This window comes from Anastrepha ludens, chromosome X (genome assembly GCF_028408465.1).
Source record: "Anastrepha ludens isolate Willacy chromosome X, idAnaLude1.1, whole genome shotgun sequence".
In the NCBI taxonomy this organism is placed as follows: Eukaryota; Metazoa; Arthropoda; class Insecta; order Diptera; family Tephritidae; genus Anastrepha; species Anastrepha ludens.
This window is the reverse complement of record NC_071503.1, coordinates 30,529,974-30,549,176: the sequence shown is the minus strand read 5'-3', so window position 1 is coordinate 30,549,176 and position 19,203 is coordinate 30,529,974. Positions and strand designations below refer to the sequence as shown.

General features: G+C 37.3%; 1 pseudogene; it reads left to right on the top strand.

Annotated features, from left to right (window-relative positions):
• The first annotated feature begins 11,332 nt into the window (after window positions 1-11,332).
• LOC128869875 (cytochrome c oxidase subunit 1-like) lies at window positions 11,333-19,155 on the top strand (annotated as a pseudogene).
• The last annotated feature ends 48 nt before the right edge of the window (window positions 19,156-19,203 follow it).

Sequence of the window (19,203 nt, the reverse complement as noted above, 5' to 3'; positions counted from 1 at the left end):
GCTCAAAATAGTCGCGACGGCGCTGAACAGTTTCAACAAAAACTCATCATCAAAAAATTCATTGATAAATTTGAGCTCATATTTCTACGAGCAAAGTACTTTCATTCATAAAACGAGCCGCCATATGCCAATTTTCTCGACCATTCGAAAATAGTCACTATTGGAATATTTCGCATAGAATTATTTGCCAATATTTGGTAAATCTTGAATTTTTGTCAAGTCGAGCGGCCGCGGCTCTGTACAAACATATGTATACATCAATATATGTATGTAAATATGTCTTTCTAAATGCTCGATAACCGCACTTGCTGTGCGTCAAGTGCGCGCATGAGCATACAGTAACTAGCAGAAAAAACATAAGTAACTTATAAAAAAGTTCTGTGTCGGACATTTCAATACTAGAAGTAAATTTCGAAACAATTATTTTATGTCCTCTGATAGTAGGTAAATAGTTAATTAGTATATTACTTTACGTACATATGTAGTTCTTCAATTGATAAAAAGTGCACAAAACGTATGCATATATCTGCAAAGTTAGAAACTTACTCTGAAATCAGAGCACTTGAAGGTGACTGTACACATTTCAAGGTTACTGTACATACAATGCTGTGCCTATGAATGTGCGCTGCGCCCATGAATGCGCGATGGATTTCTTGAGAAGTTTTACCGTTTTATTTTGAGCTGTGGCTAGTGAGCTTACATACACACAGCATATACATATGCGCATATGTACATATATAAATTCACAAATTTACATTTGCATATGCCATCTTCCTGTGTGTCTGGTAATGAAGTGTTTTCTGTACAGGATTTGATTCAGTTGAAGGGAATTCAACAAAGTTTTACAGACACCAGACAGACAGACATAACATATGTATGTATATAATTTTGGATGATTTGGAAAAAATTCAAATATATATATACAGTGCACTCGCGATAACTCGAACTAATTAAAACAGGCGCTGTTCGATTTATCGAACTTGTTCGACTTATCAATTGAGTGTGCTATGTTAAAAAAACAGTCATCGATATCGATTTTTCGATCGATTGTTGAAAATGAAAGCCAGTAGAAAATTTCTGTAGTATAGTTTCGTTATACGAATTACATTTTGGTCCATTGGCTGGATCAATGGTGTCACATTCGGCGGCATAAACATAATTAAAATTAAACCATCCTCGGACTTTAATTCGATTTCGTTGGGATGTGATGGGGCATTATCAATTAGAAGAAGAGCCTTCTCAGGTAGTCCCCCATCTTTCAAATATTTTCTTACCTAAATATTAAAGTCATTTAATTTGGTTAAAAAAATTGTTTTAATGAATCTGGATTTTACCTGCGGCACGAACGAATTATGAAACCAGTCTTTGAAAATCGCCGAAGTCATCCAGGCTGATTTGGAATTTTTGTACTCCACCGGACAGTAAAAATTTTTGAAAACACGATGATTTCTTGCTTTGTCAATAACGAGAAGTTTAAGCTTATGGTTGCCGGTAGCGTTAGTGCAAGCCATAAATTGCCTTATCTTTCTTTTTTATAAGACTTATGGTGGACTTGGCTACCCCATATTCCTTCGCTAGAGAAGTAACACTACGTCCACGTTTAATTTTGTTAAGGACTTCAGCCCTCTCTTTTAATGTTAAACACTTCAACCTTTTACGATCCATTACTCACGTGCACTGATACACTACAAATGACAAATTTAAAGCAATTTGGTCAATGCAATATGTTGTTTCCAGAAAACTAACGGGATATTAACGTCGAAATATTCATATGGACAATACACTAGTATACATATAATTTATATACATATACTAATATATTACATATGTATCTATGTACAAAATGTACATGTTTGAAAAGAATGTGTGTACAAATAAATTTGTTTTTTTTGTTCGAGTTATAGCGCTTTTTTATTGTTCGAGTTACAAAGAAGTCAATAGGGGAAAAAATGTGTTCGAGTTAGCACGTCGTTCGACTTAGCGGCTATTCGAGTTACCGCGAGTGCACTGTATATATAATTGGCGCGAACACCCTTTTTGAGTGTTTGGCCGAGCTTCTCCTCCTATTTGTGGTGTGCGTCTTGATGTTGTTCCACAAATGGAGGGACCTACAGTTTTTAAGCCAACTCCGGACGGAGTGGAGTATGAGGAGCTTTTTCATGGGAGAAATACACTCGGAGGTTTGCCATTGCCTGCCGAGAGGCGACCGCTATTCGAAAAATGTTTTTTTTCCTAATTTTGGTGTTTCATCGAGATTCGAACCGACGTTCTCTCTGTGAATCGCGAATGGTAGTCACGCACCAACCCATTCGGCTACGGCGGCCGAAAATATGTAGGTCATATTAAAAAGCTACCTTAACATTCTTTGCTTCTAATCACCATCGATAATTCTTATCGATTGGTGCTAAATTTACATAATTCAGCCCCTTACTGTTAACTTTTGGTGAAAAATGTGTCTGTGGTGATTCGCCTTCGCGAGACGAGTACCCCTCGAAATTCCATACGTTCCTGTCATTGAGACTTCTCTGTATTTTAACGTTCTCTGGATATTCCTAATATTGTACTTACAAAAACACAATACTTTGATAGACGCAAAAGCAACAGCTAACATGGCCCTCACGTTAAACAAAAAGAGCATTCGCACTCTCACAGGCGCCCTCACGGGTCACTTCACCTGCAACAAACACTTACATAAATTAGGCATAACTAACACCAGCACCTGCAGATTCTGCTGCGAAGATGAGGAGTCTATAGAACATCTCATTATCGAATGTCCGGGGTTGACGCATAGAAGGAAAAGGTTTTTAAACAAGTTCATGCTTACAGATGAAGACCTTCAATCACTCCCTCAGAAGGAGCTGGTACAATTCCTAAGCATACTTGACAGTCAATAGACAGCATAGGGTGCACAATAGATCGATATGGTCGCAGTGCTAAAGGGCCACACCTTAACCCTTTACAACCATTAACCATTAAAAGCAAGCGCAAGCCGATGGCCGCTTTGCCACAACACATTCTAAAATGTTCTAGAACACACCAAAACACATACCTCACATGCGCATGTCGCCCAAAGCTAAAATCTAAGCCTAGCGGCTACAAAAACAAAATACATTCGTAGACGCAGTCGCAGTGGCCATGATTCTATCAGCGACGGCGCTGAACAATTAAGAACAAAAACAAAAAGTTCATTCATAAGTTCATTCATTCAAACTGTTCGACAGTCGCGAGTTAGATTCCTTGAACAATTCCAGCGAATCACATTTTTCTGTCCGCAAAGCCACATATATGTACCTTATGATCAAAACGTACCGGAAATATTTAAATAAAACAAAAAAGAGTTAAATTTCAGGCAAATTTATATTATCTCCTTCAAAATATGACCCGTCTAAAGCAACACACATGTGCCAACGTTTAATCCAGTCCTCCAAACACCCCCGGTAGGCCGACATGGCCTTCAGCTCCTTCGTCGTATTCTCTTTGATATCTTTGATCGACGCGAAGGCGCGTTATCATCATGCAAAATCCAAGATTTATTTGCTCACATTTCCGGCCGTTTGCAACATACAGCATATCTCAAAGGCTTCAAAACGGATAAATAATATTCTTCATTTACTGTCTGGCCCGATGGAAGGTACTCATGGTGCACTACGCCTTGGCAATCGAAGAAAACAGTCAACATCACCTTCCCGGTACTTTTTGATCGTAGGGTATACATATCCTAACTTTTCACTGACGGAGAAGAAGACGGTCGCAGTTGTTGTTTTTAACACGCTTTTATTAGCTCGGGTTGTATGTATGTATGAATGAGTGTAACGGAATCTTTGAAAAAGTATGTAACATATTGATTATGTCAGTATATTTTTTTGTTACTTCTCCGTTTCAGGAGTGGGGTAGCCGTTTCTCAGGCTCCCTGCACGAAATAAGTTCTTCATCCCGATTACTTCTTTATCACGGCCGATAACGGCATAGACTCACAGTCGATAAGAAAGGAATTAAATATAACACGAATATATCGAATCATTAATTCACTGACTGCAATGATAACAATAATTTTCATTCATAATAAAAAATAGTTCAAAAAAAAAACTAACAAACTTAACTAAACACGCTTTTATTGCTAATCGAACTAAAAAGTAGAAAATAAAAAATAGTTTAAAAAAAACTAAAAAATACGCTTTTATTGCTAATCGAACTAAAAAGTAGAAAATAAATTTTAATGACAAAGAGACCTGGGATGCTTGATATAGTAAATATTACAATCATTCTATTGGCAACTACCTATGTACAGAGGGTTATGAAAGTGAAGCAAAATGCATCCCACGCTTTTAACTCTAATTTGAATTATTCTATTTGTATCTTAATTTTTGTTATAATTCTGTTCTGAGGTAGTTGACTATGACTGGTCGTTCGATTTGCTATTACTTCATTATAGGTCTCTTTGTCATTAAAATTTATTTTCTACTTTTTAGTTCGATTAGCAATAAAAGCGTGTATTTTAGCTTTTTTTAAACTATTTTTTTTATAGGCATACATTCTCCGTTCGTTGTAAGTTTGTATGCATATTTGTATACATCATATATGTACGTGTGTATGCGCGTTTGGCCTTCTGGATGGATATTAGAATATTTTTTCATCAATATGTGTATGTAAGTAGTTCAGATTTGACTGAAGAGATTAAATAAATATATGGATGCATATTCATATGCATTGCCTTTATGGATGTTCTACATATAAATCAGTCCAAAAGCAGTATGAATAATTTTATATAGAAAATAAATTTTTAAATAACAGGTATTAGAAAAACCTGAATACACTATTTTAAATCAATTGTAATTAAACCAAATACAAAAAATTAGATTAAAATATCGAACAAATAAGAGTGTGTACAGGACTTGAACCTGAGGGAAATCCGGATCAATGTAGCATGCGTATGACGTCTTTCATGCTTGCGCTAATCTATAATTATTAATTTGCATTCCTAAATCGGTCGTTTATTCGATTCGCTGTTTTATATGCATACATTTTGCGTCCGTTGAAAATTTCTATGCATATTTATATACATCATATATGTGTGTATGCGCGTTTGGCTTTCTGGACGGATATTAGAATGATATTTTCTCATCAATTAAGCTTAGATTTGATAAAAGAGATTAAATATATGCATGTTTATATCTACACATTTTTTCTTTTTGATTAATATAAAATCAGTTCATATCCAGTATGAACTATTTTATACAGAAAAGAAATGTTCTAAATATCAAATTCAGAAAAACCTAAAACAGTATTTTAAAGCAATTATAATTAAATTAAACCGAAACATTTTACTAAACTGAATTGTAAAAAAGAAATTGTGCAAAGAAAAAAATATGACTCTCCAGGATTTGAACCTGAATTAAATACCACAATAATGCCATAAAAACCAAACGAATAATTCCGCCGACTTTAGCTTCTGCACCACAAATTAATTAGCTGCGCGCGTTTCTCAACTGCAAATTGATTCGCTTCGCTGTGGGCATGAAATAAGTCGAATCCCTTACTAATCTGGTGAAAAATCTAATGAAATCCCTTACTAGTGTGGTAAACGCAGAAAAAATTTGAATTCCTGTACTAGCGTGGTAAGTAAACATAGAAACCCTCCACTAGCATGGTAAATATCTGCAATCCCCCACTAGTGTGGTAAGTTGATTTTGAAAATCCCTTAGTATGAATCTACAAATTAGTACTCCAAAAAAGCTCATTTAACATGTGCTCCTTCTCATTCCATTAACATTCTCTGATACCACCGACTTATACTCAACTGCTGTTTAATTTGACCAGTTGAGTATATTTCTGTAAACTTTTGGTGAAAAATCCATATGTCCGCGCGCAAAACGACTACCGCTCAAAATTCCATGTGCTCGCGTCATTGAATATCCGTATGAAATTTTGAGGGGTACTCGTCTCGCGAAGGCTGAGACACATTTTTCACCAAAAGTTACCAGTAGGGACTGAATTATGTAAATTTAGCAGCAGTAGATTAGAATTTGTTGGTGATTAGAAAAAAAAGAATGTTAACGTCGTAGGCTATCCATGACATATGTATGTATTAAAATTGTTTCTAAAACCAGTATGCTAAATTCATGGGGCAAACCATCCAAAACCATATACAACTAAATAAAAGACTTATTAATTCCTTTTTTTGTAAAGAGAGGACTATGTCCTATATGTCTTTACTATACTTTTTATTTTTTGCCGGAAGACTATGTCTGCTTAGTCGGACTGTTGATTTATTAATAATTTGGTATGTTACTATCTACTTAATATTAAATGTCGAACAGCAATCATCACATTGAATGCAACGTGAGCTGTTTGAGGTGCATTCAATGCAAATATGTCGTCAGCACTTTAAGTAAATATCGTGAGAAAATTAAATGATTAAATTTGGCACAAACGGAAATGTGTCAGCAATTAAATTGCGACAGAGGGAATTGAGCTTTATTACAATAAATTTATTAACTTTATTAACTACGGAAATGTGTCAGCAATTGAATTGCGACAAGGGGGATTGAACTTTATTAAAATAAATATGTTATTATTAACTCCTCCCTTCTTAAATTGATTGTCCTCAATCATTTAAAAAAAACGGAATATTGTTCAATCTAGGTGGTTTGATTGGAGCTTCTAATGCTATTGGCTTATGGGATTCAGCACAATGTTGCACACTCATTGTCGCATGAGGCTCGTTATTCGTGTGTGGAATTTGAGATTCCCAAACAATTATTTTTTGTGTATTTTTAAACAAAAATCGTAAGCATGCTATGGAAATGATAGTTAGACTAAGGATAACAGAGATTGACCATCCTCCAATTTTCAAATGTTTCTGAATAGTTGAAATTATTTCCGTATTATTAATCTGTAATTCGTTAAGAGCTTCAAGTGATAAGAAACTAATATGGTCGCTTTCAAAAGGAGCGGGCTGCATTAATACGGGGATGATTTGTAAAGGTGAGGCTTCTATATTACTAAAGGCCCTATTGTTAATTTTAATAGTGCTGTTATGAAATTTAATAAGAAGTGTTCCATATATATTTCTCCGAGTTTCATCAACATAAATAGCTGTGTTGCAATCATTTACCAGGATAGCCCCTGGCTCGATCTCTTCGATTAATGGGATATGATGATTGTTGCTCGTTAAGCATGTAGAATTTTGACTGCTTATAAGATTAGGAATACATTTGGTATTTGAAATGATCCTTATTTGCTTTTCTTTACAAATTATTATATTATTATATTTTTCACAATCATTTATTTTACCATGTATAGTGTTGTCGTTTTTTAAAATCTGCTTAAATTCTGAATTAATAACAGAGTTTTTTCTTTTTACCGGTCTTAAAATTATGTTTTCATAGGTTTCCTTTCTTGTTAAGGGAATCTTAACCTCATCATGTTGGTCTCCTTGACGCGGGGATGAGGCTTAAGTGGTGGTCTCACCCCCATATCATGGGGGCCAACCCAACACGAACTAAGAGGGAAGCTCCATATGGGGATTGGCCATCTATTCGCTTTACGGAGTACTTGGTGGCCACCCAATCACCATGCGAAGATCACCGTACCGACGAAGATCCCTTTGTCATCCCCAAACCCCTTACATCCCGTATTTCCTCTCCTAGCCCACCCCCTAATCCAGGGTGTTATGCGACACCGTGCCCATTGGATGGTTTGCAGCCAGGGGGTTCACCAGACCGGCTGTATTTCAACGGCGCCTTCCTAACACCGGGCCGCCTTAGGAAGTAACTGTGGTCTTGTCACGGCATGGGGCGCTGCCGTGGTGGACCGTTTTGAATTCCCCATTATATAAATATACCACTGCGCTCGCCTCGTCGACCAGCAAAAATTTAAGCAACAAAGCTTCCATTGCAGCGGGAGCAGGCTACAGTGGTCGTAATTCTACTGCCAAACACACACATAACGCTCTTCAGCGCGGAGGTGCCGTTGTCCACGAAGACTTGGACCACGAAAGCGTCGGGGGCGCTAACACAGCGGAGGAAGAGGCTCTTCTGCGTTCTCCGGCTGGGTCCAATGGTGCTGCTTCGGATAGCAAGAACAGACCAAGTATCAAGCCAGATAAAGAGAAGCTGAAGGCCAAAGCCCGATACACGGCCGCGGTCAAAGTTTTGTGACCGATTTGGTAGCAAGTCCAACCTGACGAAGCAAGAGGAGGAACGGTTGGCTTGGGCCAGAGAGGAGATCAAAAATGGCCGGGCCTTCTACGCAGCAAAGCCAATGTTCGCAGCCTCCAATCCGAAATATGCGAACAAAATCGAAGAAGAGCTGGCCATCGACGTCGAAAGCAGCGGCAGCGGCCAGTGAAATTGCCAAGAGACACCTCATAGTGGCACTCACTGACCGTAGCGACCAGCTGGGGCGAATGTCGCAAGAACGGTGGAAAGTAGTGGAAATGAAGCTACTGGAAACCCTGTTTACTAAAATGGACGCAGAGCCGAACGCACCCATGCCAGCATTCGACGGAGCAGGGTGGTTCAGCGGAGTCAAAATCATAAAATGTAAGGATGACCCCACGCTCACATGGCTAAAGGAAGCAGTAAAAACGCTTCACGGCCTGTGGGAGGGGGCATACCTAGAAATAGTTGATCGCAGATGCATTCCCTCAATACCGAAGGCAAAGGTTTTCATTCCGCGAGTGGTAAAACCAGAATATGCGCTGCGACTACTACAAAGACAAAACACAGACGTGCCGACAGATGATTGGAAAGTGTTGAGCGTGGCAAAACCAGCAACTGCTGATGGTCAGGACTACATTATCCAAATCAACAAGCGGGCAGAGGACCTGCTTTACTCGCTTGGGGAGTTGGTAGCGTGCACCTTCGCCTCAAAAAGCGCAACCCGGCAGATGACAACCACAGCACGCTCGCTGCGGGGGAGGTGCAAAAGGATCTCGGTATATAACTTTGTTAAATCCCCTTCAACCAAATCAAAAACCTCTATAGAAAACGTTTCATACCACGCCTTTAACACCTTGTGACTTTTTTCTTTGGGGCCACCTGAAAGAGAAGGTCTACGCCAACAGCCCAGGGTCGATTCAAGACCTCAAAGATGGACTTCATGAGGCTATCGAGGACACAGATACCTTACAATTCGGTTATGGAAAATTTCATTAAAAGGATATTGTCCTATAAGTGTGGTCGTGGTGGTTTGGCTGATGTTATTTTCCACTATTAACGGCATACCTTCCTCTTTATAATGAAATAATCATCCGATCTCTTATATTAAAAAATAGCATTTCTCTTTGAATTTGCATACACGCATATAAATATTCTGTTTGTATGTATGTGCACTTCCCACGGCAAAAAATATTACGATAAAAATTCTCAGGAAATCCAGCGGACATTCATAGGCACAGCACTCATAGGCGCCGCACAACTGCGTCAACGAGCTTTAGAATACATATTTCCAATATTATAGTTTTATTATATTTGACTAGAAAATCACAACCAGCGATTGGTTGTGAGCTCGAGCAATTTAAAGTAAATAAAGTTTTTGTTTACCGCACCATTACTCGTTACAATGGTACTGGTAGCATCGCGAAATGTCATGGAGGTGGTTATCAAAAGACTGCAACTTGAAATGGTTCAAAGAGTGAAGAAGCGACTTCAGCAAAATCCCCGACGAAGTGCCAATCAAATCGCGAAATAAGTGATAATATCTGACCGTAGCATCCACCGCATACTGAAAAATGATCTCAAAAGCAAGCCCTATAAGATCCAAAAGGCGCATGATCTCACACCAAAGCAGCAACAAGTCAGACTTAAGGCGAGGCGCTTTTACTTTGAATTGAATAATAGTAATTTTCCCAAATATATTTACGGCCTGTTTAATTGCTAACACTTTGAGTGCCGGACCCTGTAACTTGATAAGAAATAGTATGAGCTCGTAACCCCCCTATTAAATCCTAATAAGAAATTAGAAGATCAACCAGCAACCATAATTGCATATACTCTTAATCTAGTACAACATAAAGAAAAAAATCCTAAATTAAAAGAAAATAACTTCACAAATAAAGGAATATATAGTCAAACAATTAAATAAATAAATAATGAAAAAATACGAAAAAAATAGTAGGAAATATAATTTGACAAAAGAAGAGGAGTTAGTTCCTTGGTAAATAACTTAATTGCATCTCAAAAAGGTTAAAGACTTTATTAGGATCTAATACTTTACATTCCAAAAAAGTCAAAAAAGCTACGCATACTAAAACACAAATTACCAAAATTAATCTACCAACAAAACATAAAATTATTTCCTTAAAAATGAAGTACTATTTGTAATATGAATCACTTACGTAAATTCTAAATTTAGTGCACTAATCTGCCAAAATAGTTATTTATGTTAATAATATTCTATTATCAATATATAGTTACTCTATTATTTGCGCCTTTCCTACTAAAATACAATATTATAATTTATTAAATATAGAAACCAACCTGGCTTACGCCTGTCTGAACTCAGATCATGTAAAGACTTAAGAGTCGAATAGACTTAATTTTTGAACAGCTACACCCAAAATTATACCTTAGTCCAACACCGACGTCGCAAACTTTTTTGTCGATATATGTAAGCTTAAAAAAAATTACACTAGGGATAAGTAACTTAATTTTATAATCATTATTAATGGATCAATAATTCATAAATAAATGATTTTTAAAAATAAAGAGTTCATTAAATTTTAGTATCACCCCAACAAAGCAATTAATATAAAAAAATAAAATTAATCTTAAAAATTTAAATAATAATAATTAGAAAGATTTATAGGGGTTTCTCGCCTTTCAATAAAATTATAGCTGTTTAACTAAAATATAAGATTCTATAATAAATTTATATGAAACAGCTTATACTTCGCCCAACCGTCTGGACTGGTCAAGACTGATATGAGACTTCAATTAAAAAACGAATGACTGTGCTACCTTTGCACAGTAAAAATACTGCGGCCATTTAAAATTATTCAGTGGGCAAGTTAAACTTTAAATATATAATTCAAAAAGACATGATTTTGTTGAACAGGCAAGTAAGAATATAAATTTGCCGAGTTCCTCATATAAACTTTTCTAAATAAAATATCCAAAACTGTTGAAAATGTATATCAAAATGTAAATTCTAGAACGTACTTGTACAGATGTATTTATCAAATTTTGCAATCATTGATGTACTTGTCAAATCTGGAAATAAATTTTTAGTCGTTCGTTGGAAATCGATCCACGTGTCGTGCAAGCCAGAAAAATGAATTCCAGTTATCTTACAAAAGCTGAAATCCATAAGGTTAGAAAACAGTGAAAATATGGCGAATTATGTGACACAAATAGTGGAAACGTCTCAACGTTTAAGAGAAACAGGATTCGCCATTAGTGACGAATGGACCGGTTGTTTGGTGCTAGCCGGTTTACCTGTCGGATTTATGCCTATGACTATGGCCATAGAACATTCTGGCATTCAAATAACTACCGACACCATCAAAACAAGAGTACTTGATATGGAATCAGTTGATGTGAGCGAAACAGAGCGCAATTCCGCATCTGTCGCTAAAGGCTGGCAGAAGAAATGTAAAAATAGCAACAATGGTAAAAATGGCGGACCAACCTCAACCTTGGAAAATACTTCAACCTCAGATTTGAAATCAGAAGGCATCAAACAACAAAAAACATATCCTTACACGCCCGAACAGAATGGGCTAAGTGAAAGACCAAATAGAACCATTGTAGAGAGAGCAAGATGTCTGGGCAGAAGCTGTGAGCACAGTTGTCTATTTAAAAAACCGGTCAGTAGACTCAGGCATTGAAAAGACTCCATATGAAGCGTGGACTGGAATTAAACCAAGATCGAACATATTCGTATATTTGGAAGCACTGTGATGGCTCACATACCAAAGGAAAAAAGAACGGCAGAGGAATTGGAGTCGTTCGAAGACAACCAAGTATGGGAAACTGTTGATGCTCCAGAAAGTGGTAGTGTAGTGCAGTGCAAGTGGGTTTTAAAACGAAAATATAATTGTGATGGTAATGTGAGGTATCGCGCAAGATTAGTGACCAAAGGTTATACACAGAAAGCTGGTGTGGACTATGAAGAGACATTCTCGCCGGTCATTAGATATTCAACCTTGCGCTTATTATTTGCATTAAGCGTTCAGTTCGATATGGACATTACTCACTTAGACGTTATAACAGCTTTTCTTAACGGATATTTAAAAGAAAGTATGTATATGCATTAAGATCAAGTAAAGTGTTAAAGTTAAAAAAGGCTGCGTATGGCGTAAAACAATCTGCACTGGCCTGGTATCAGAGAGTTGAAGAAACATTGTATAATTTAGGATTTAGCAAAAGTAAATTAGAACCTTGTGTGTTTATAAAAAATAATAGCAATGGTGAGAAAACTTTTGTTGGAATTTATGTTGAGGATTTCATAATATTTTCAAATGATAAGTCAGAAACTAATATTTTAATTGAAACCTTGGAACAAAAATTTAAGATTAAAAATTTAGCTCAGGTAAAGCCATATTTAGGCATGTGGATTAATATTGATAAACATGCGAATATAATTACAGTGGATCAGGAGCAATATAGTGAGCAATTGATTAAAAAGTTTAACATGTCTGAATGTAATACAGTTAGTACTCCTTTAAAAATGGATTTTAAAGTTGAAGACTAGTACTTTGCGACGCCGTTGTGAAAAATTAAAAAAAAAACTTTACCTTGCTAAAAAAAAAAATTAAAAAAATGGCCAAAATCTGCATTTTTTGACTATTTAACATCAAATTGCCAAAAATCCTGACGTGCTGGAGCATTTTCAAGGTCATATGCGTTTTCAGCATAAAAAAACCCTTAAGAAACACCCATAACCGTTGTAGAAACTGTACCTCGCATTTTGGTACATAAACTTTATTTTTACTTAATTGTAAAATGTGAAAAATTGATGGGTGATATAACTTTTTAATAATTTTTTTCGTAATCAGGACACCAAATTACAAAGTAATTAGTTAAAATTATCGAAAACGTTTTTTGGTTGTTGGCCTGTTTTGTTATTCACATGTTCCATGGAATTATGCTAAGAGAATTTTAAAATATTTGTTAAAAACAAAGCATTATTTTTTAAGATATTCTAAAGAGAGAACAGAACAAGAGGGGTAGAAGATGCAGACTGGGCTAGTGATAGCATTGATAGACGTTCTTATACTGGCATCTGTTTTACTAAATCTGGATCTGTCATCTCTTGGGAGAGCAAAAACCAAAAGACTGTTGCTCTCAGTAGCTGTGAAGCGGAGTATATGGGTTTGTCAGAGGCTTGTCGAGAGGCCATTTATTTAAGAAATTTAGAATATGAGTTGACAGGTTGTTTCAACAAGATAATATTGTATAATGATAGCCAAAGTGCATTAAAACTGGCAAATAACCACCAATCTCATAAACGATCTAAACATATTGATGTAAGGTATAATTTTATCAGAGATGGAAGTAATAACTGTCTAGTTGAAACTAAATATTTGCCAACTGCTAACATGCCTGCAGACTTATTGACTAAGGGATTGTCAGAAATAAAACACTATAAATTTATGCAAATTCTTGGTACTGTTTCATATTAATTTGTTTTAACAGTATTTGTATTGTTTGGAATTTTGGTATAGTGGGGGTGTTGAAAATGTATATCAAAATGTAAATTCTAGAATGTACTTGTACAAATGTATTTATCAAATCTTGCAACCATTGATGTACTTGATAAATGTGGAAATAAAATTTTAGTCGTTCGTTAGAAATCGATCCACGAGTTTCATTTATAAAAAAAAACAATATTTCCTATGCATACTAATCAAATCATTATTACTTTTTATTTAAAACTAATAAAAAAATTTATAAATTAAATTAAAACAAAAAGAAATAATAAAAATAAAAAAAAATGTATAACAAATGTACAAATGATTGATGATTCTATGCATATACCTATTTATTAATTATTTAATGTTTAATTTCAAAGCGTATCCCTCAAATATTCAAATTATTAAATTTTTAAACTTAAAAAATAAAAAATTAAAAATTTGCAAATAAAAAACGTTTCTAAAAAACCAGATACTTTTTAAAAACGAATAACATTTAATTCCTAATAATTTATATTATTTAAAATAATTTTGACATATTAACTTTAATAAATTATTTGCTGCTATAAAGTCGAGATTAATAAACAATTATTAATTATTTGATTCTTCTTCTTCTTAATTAGCGCTATAACCGCTTACGTGATTTTGGCCGAGTTTAACAAAGCGCGCCAGTTGGGCACACCAAGTAAAGCCAAGTCCTTCTCCACCTGATCTTTCCAACGCAGAGGAGGTCTTCCTCTTCCTCTGCTACCATTAGCTGGTACCGCATCGAATACTTTCAGAGCCGGAGCGTTTGTATCCATTCGGACGACATGACCCAGCCAGCGTAGCCGCTGGATCTTTATTCGCTGCGCTATGTCTATGTCGTCGTAAAGCTCATGCAGCTCATCGCTCCATCGTCTGCGAATTCGTCGCTGCCAACGTGCAAAGGTCCAAAAATCTTACGCAGAATATTTCCTTTAAACGCTCCAAGCATCGCTTCATCGGATGTTGTCATCGTCCAAGCTTCTGCGCCATACGCTAGGACGGGCATGATGGGATGCTTGTGGAGTGTTAGTTTTGTTCGTCGAGAGAGGACTTTACTGCTCAGTTGCCTACTTAGTCCAAATAGCACTTGTTGGCAATAGAGATTCTACTGGTTCCTAAATACATAAAGTCTTTTACAACATACGAAATTATAACTGTCAACAGTGACGTGGGTGCCGATACGCGAGTGCGCCTGTTTGACTGTGCGACTGTTTGGTTGAAGACAGGAGGTACTTCGTTTTGTCCTCGTTCGCCACCTGACCCATTCGCTTTGCCTCTTTATCCAGTTTGGAGAAGGCAGAACTAACAGCGCGGCTTTTAAGGCCGATTATGTCAATATCATCGGCATACGCCAACAATTGTACGCTCTTATAAAATATTGTGCCTGAGCGATTAAGTTCTGCGGCTCTTACGATGCTCTCCAACATCAGGTAAAATAAGTAACACGACAGCGAGTCACCCAGTCTGGAACCTCGTTTGGTATCAAACCGCTAGGAGAGGTCCTTCCCAATTCTGACGGCGCTGCTGCTGTTGAGCAAAGTCATTTTGCATAGCCGTATTAGTTTTGCAGGGATACCAAATTCAGACATCGCGGCATACAAGTAACTCCTTTCCGTACTGTCGAATGGAGCTTTGAAGTCGACGAAAAGATGGTGTGTGTCGATTCTCCTTTCATGGGTCTTTTCCAAGATTTGGCATATTGTGAATATTTGGTCGATGGTAGACTTTCTAGGTCTTAAGCCACACTGACAAGATCCAATCAGTTGGTTGACGGTGGGTCTCAGCCTTTCACACAATACGCTCGCTAGAACCTTATAGGCGATATTTAGAAGACTAATCCCGCGGTAATTGGCACAAATTGCAGAATCGCCCTTCTTATGGATTGGGCAGAGCACACTTAAATTCCAATAGGAAGGCAAGCTTTCATCCGACCATATTTTGCATGGGAGCAGATGCATGCACCTTACCAGCTCCTCACCGTCATGTTTGAAAAGCTGTTCTTTAGACGTGTCAGCGCTATTCTCACCTCGTCATGGTCGGGTAGCGGAACGACAATTCCGTCGTCGACGACAGGATTATCGGGATCTTCACACTCTCTGTGACATGCGCAGCTGTCACTGTTTAATAGGTTGAAGAAGTTTTCCCTCCATAATTTGAGATTGCTCTGTACGTCAGTCACCAGATCGCCGTCTTTGTTCTTACAGGAAAACGCCCCGGTCTTAAAACCTTCTTTAAGCCGCTGAACTTTCTGGTAGAATTTTCGGGCGTTGTTCCTATTGGCCCACATCTCAAGCTCCTCGCACTCACGTATTTCGGCCTCTCGTTTCTTCTTTCGGATGATACGTCTCTCTTCCTTTTTTAGCTCTCTGTAGCAATCGCAGATGGCTCGCGTTGCGCCTGGTCGCAGCGTGGCTCTATAGGCGGCATACTTTCTTCCTGCGGCAGCATGATATTCCTCGTCGTACCAACTGTTTTTTCGGGCTCGCCGGTATCCGATTTCTTTTTCGGCGGCGATACCTAGGGTACAAGAAATGTTGCTCCATTGTTCGTGCATGCCGGTTTGTTGGGCAGTACTCTCCGAGACCAGGAGTGAGAGTCGAGTGGCGAATCTTCTGGCTGTCTGTTGTGATTGCAGCTTTTCGATGTCGAACATTCTTTGTGTAGGTAGATGTACGGTTTTTGCTGCACAGAGGCGTGTGCGCAGTTTGGCTGCAACAAGGTAGTGATGCGAGTCGATGTTGAGTCGTCGGATCGTACGTACATCTAATACACTAGAAGCGTGTCTTCCATCTATCACAACATGATCGATCTGGTTTCGTGTTTTCGATCAGGAGACAGCCAGGTGGCTTGGTGAATCTTCATGTGCTCGAATCTGGTGCTACAGACTACCATGCTTTGGGCCCCGGCGAAGTCGATCAGCCTCTTTCCGTTACAGGATGTTTTGGTGTGCAGGCTGAATTTTCCGACTGTGGGACCAAAAATTCCCTCCTTGCCCACCCTGGCGTTGAATTCGCCAAGCACGATTTTTATGTCTGGGCGGGAGCAGGAATTTATGCCCGCATCGTCCTTCTCTTCTGCGGGGCGTGGACGCAAATTAGCAATATGTTAAAAAAACGGGCTTTGATGCGGAACGACAGTACCTACTTGGCGACGAAGTCTCTCTCCCACAGCAAATCCAACACCGAATTTGCGCTCCTTTGCATGGCAGCTGTATTAAACGTCAGAAGCTCCTACGCTTTTGTTGCCTTGTACCTTCCATCGCATCTCTTGAATGGCAGTGATGTCAGCCTTTACTCTCACGAGGACATCAACAGGCCGGGCAGAGGCACCTTCCCCATTAAGGGACCGGACATTCCAGGTGCATGCCCTCAAATCGTAATCCTCTTTTCGTTTGCAGTGGTCATCAGTATGGGGGAGGTCTCATCCGACGCTTTTTTAGTCTTTTCATTGGGGGGGATTTTTAAGTGGCGGGTCCCAAACTCAGCGCACAACCAGCTATCCTGGAATGTTTCGCCTTCTTACGTTAGCCCACTCCCGAACGGGTGTTCGGAAGCTATCCAGAGGATGCGGGGGCTAATCCCGGACGTTGTGAGCTGTTTGAACCTTATGCAGAAGAATCGTCCTGGCCACTCCCAAGTGAATGGCGACCAGTAACTTTCCCCACTTGCGTGGACTTCTACATATGGAATCATTATTTGACTACTTGTACAATAATTTTATCTTGTATTTCAACAACCCGCCGTAGCCGAATGGGTTGGTGCGTGATTACCATTCGGAATTCACAGAGAGAACGTTGGTTCGAATCTCGGTGAAATACCAAAAAGCAGGAAAAAGTTTTTTTTAATAGCGGTGGCCCCTCGGCAGGCAATGGCAAACCTCCGAGTGTATTTCTGCCATGAAAAAGCTCCTTATAAAAATATCTGCCGTTCGCAGTCGGCTTAAAACTGTTGGTCCCTCCATTTGTGGAACAACATCAAGACGCACGCCACAAATAGGAGGAGGAGCTCGGCCAAACAACCAAACAGGGTATACGCGCCGATTATGTATATATATATTTCAATATTACGACTAATTCTAGTATCTATTTTTTATGTTTTACCTAAAAACATAGCTAAAAACTTTATAACGTAGCTGAAAACGAATTGTAAAGCTTTAAGTTAAATAAACTAATAACCTTGAAAGCTATAAATACAAGTTAAATCTTTAAAGTGCCTTTAATTATTCTTATAAGTTCTCATTATTATGAAACGGCTTTAAAATTGCAGTCCAATGTCATTATTGACAATAAAGTTTCTAATTACTTTGATAAACTAATAATTTGACTACAAAGAGTTTATTCTTTTAAAAAGATTTAAAATCTATCGGCTAACACTTCAGCCATTAAATATATTTAAAAAAATTAGTTAAACCTTTTATAAGTTAAATTTATTTATTTAATATAGTAAATTCTTTATCGCGACAATGATTATTTTCAAGAAATCATAAAGGTGACCAAATTTATAATGTATCATAATTGTAACAGCTCATGCATTTGTAATAATTTTGTTTTTATAGTAATACCTATTATAATTGAAGGTTTCGGAAATTGATTAGTACTTTTAATATTAGAAGCCTTTGATATAGCATAAATAATATAAGATTCTGGTTATTATCCTCTTTTCGCACGCCACTACTAGTTAGTTAGTATGATAGTACCTATAATAGAAAACAGAGCTGCTACAGGTTGAACTTTATCACCTGTTATCATCTCATTGCTCATGGAGGAGCTTCAGTAGATTAACCTATTTTGCCATTACATTTAGCAGGAATTTCATTAATTTTAGGAGCAGAAAATTGAAATTTGTAGTAATTAAAAAACGATCTATTGGTGTTACATTTGATCGAGTACGATTATTTGTATGAGCTGTAGTATTTGTGATGCTGCTATTATTATTATTACTTTTATCTTTACCAGGAAGAGGAGATCCAATCTTATATCTAAATGTATTCTAGTTTTTTGGTCACCCAGAAGTATACATATTAATTTTACCTGGACTTGGAATAATTTCGCACATTTATAGTCAAGAATCAGCTAAAAAGGAAACATTGGGTTCTTTAGCAAAAATTTGTGCAATAATAGCAATGTTGGAATAGAAGTAGATACACGAGCATGCTCTACATCAGCTACTACAATTATTGATTAAAATTTTTAGTTGATTGACTACACTTGATGGGACTCAATCACAATCACACATTTATTGCAGTAAATTTAAGATTTTCCCATCAACACTTCTTAGAATTAGCAGGAATACGTCGACGATATTCAGATTACCCAGATTACCTACGATTTTTTTCCTATTAATTATTTGAGAAAGTATATTTTCCCAACGACAAGCTATCTACCCTATACAACTATGTATGTTCATCAATTAAATTACTTCAAAATACGCCTTTTGCTGAACATAGTTGTTCTGAATTATCACTTTTAACTAATTTCCAATGTGGCAGATTAGTGCAATATATTTAAGCTCCATATGTAAAGTACTTTACTTTTATTAGAA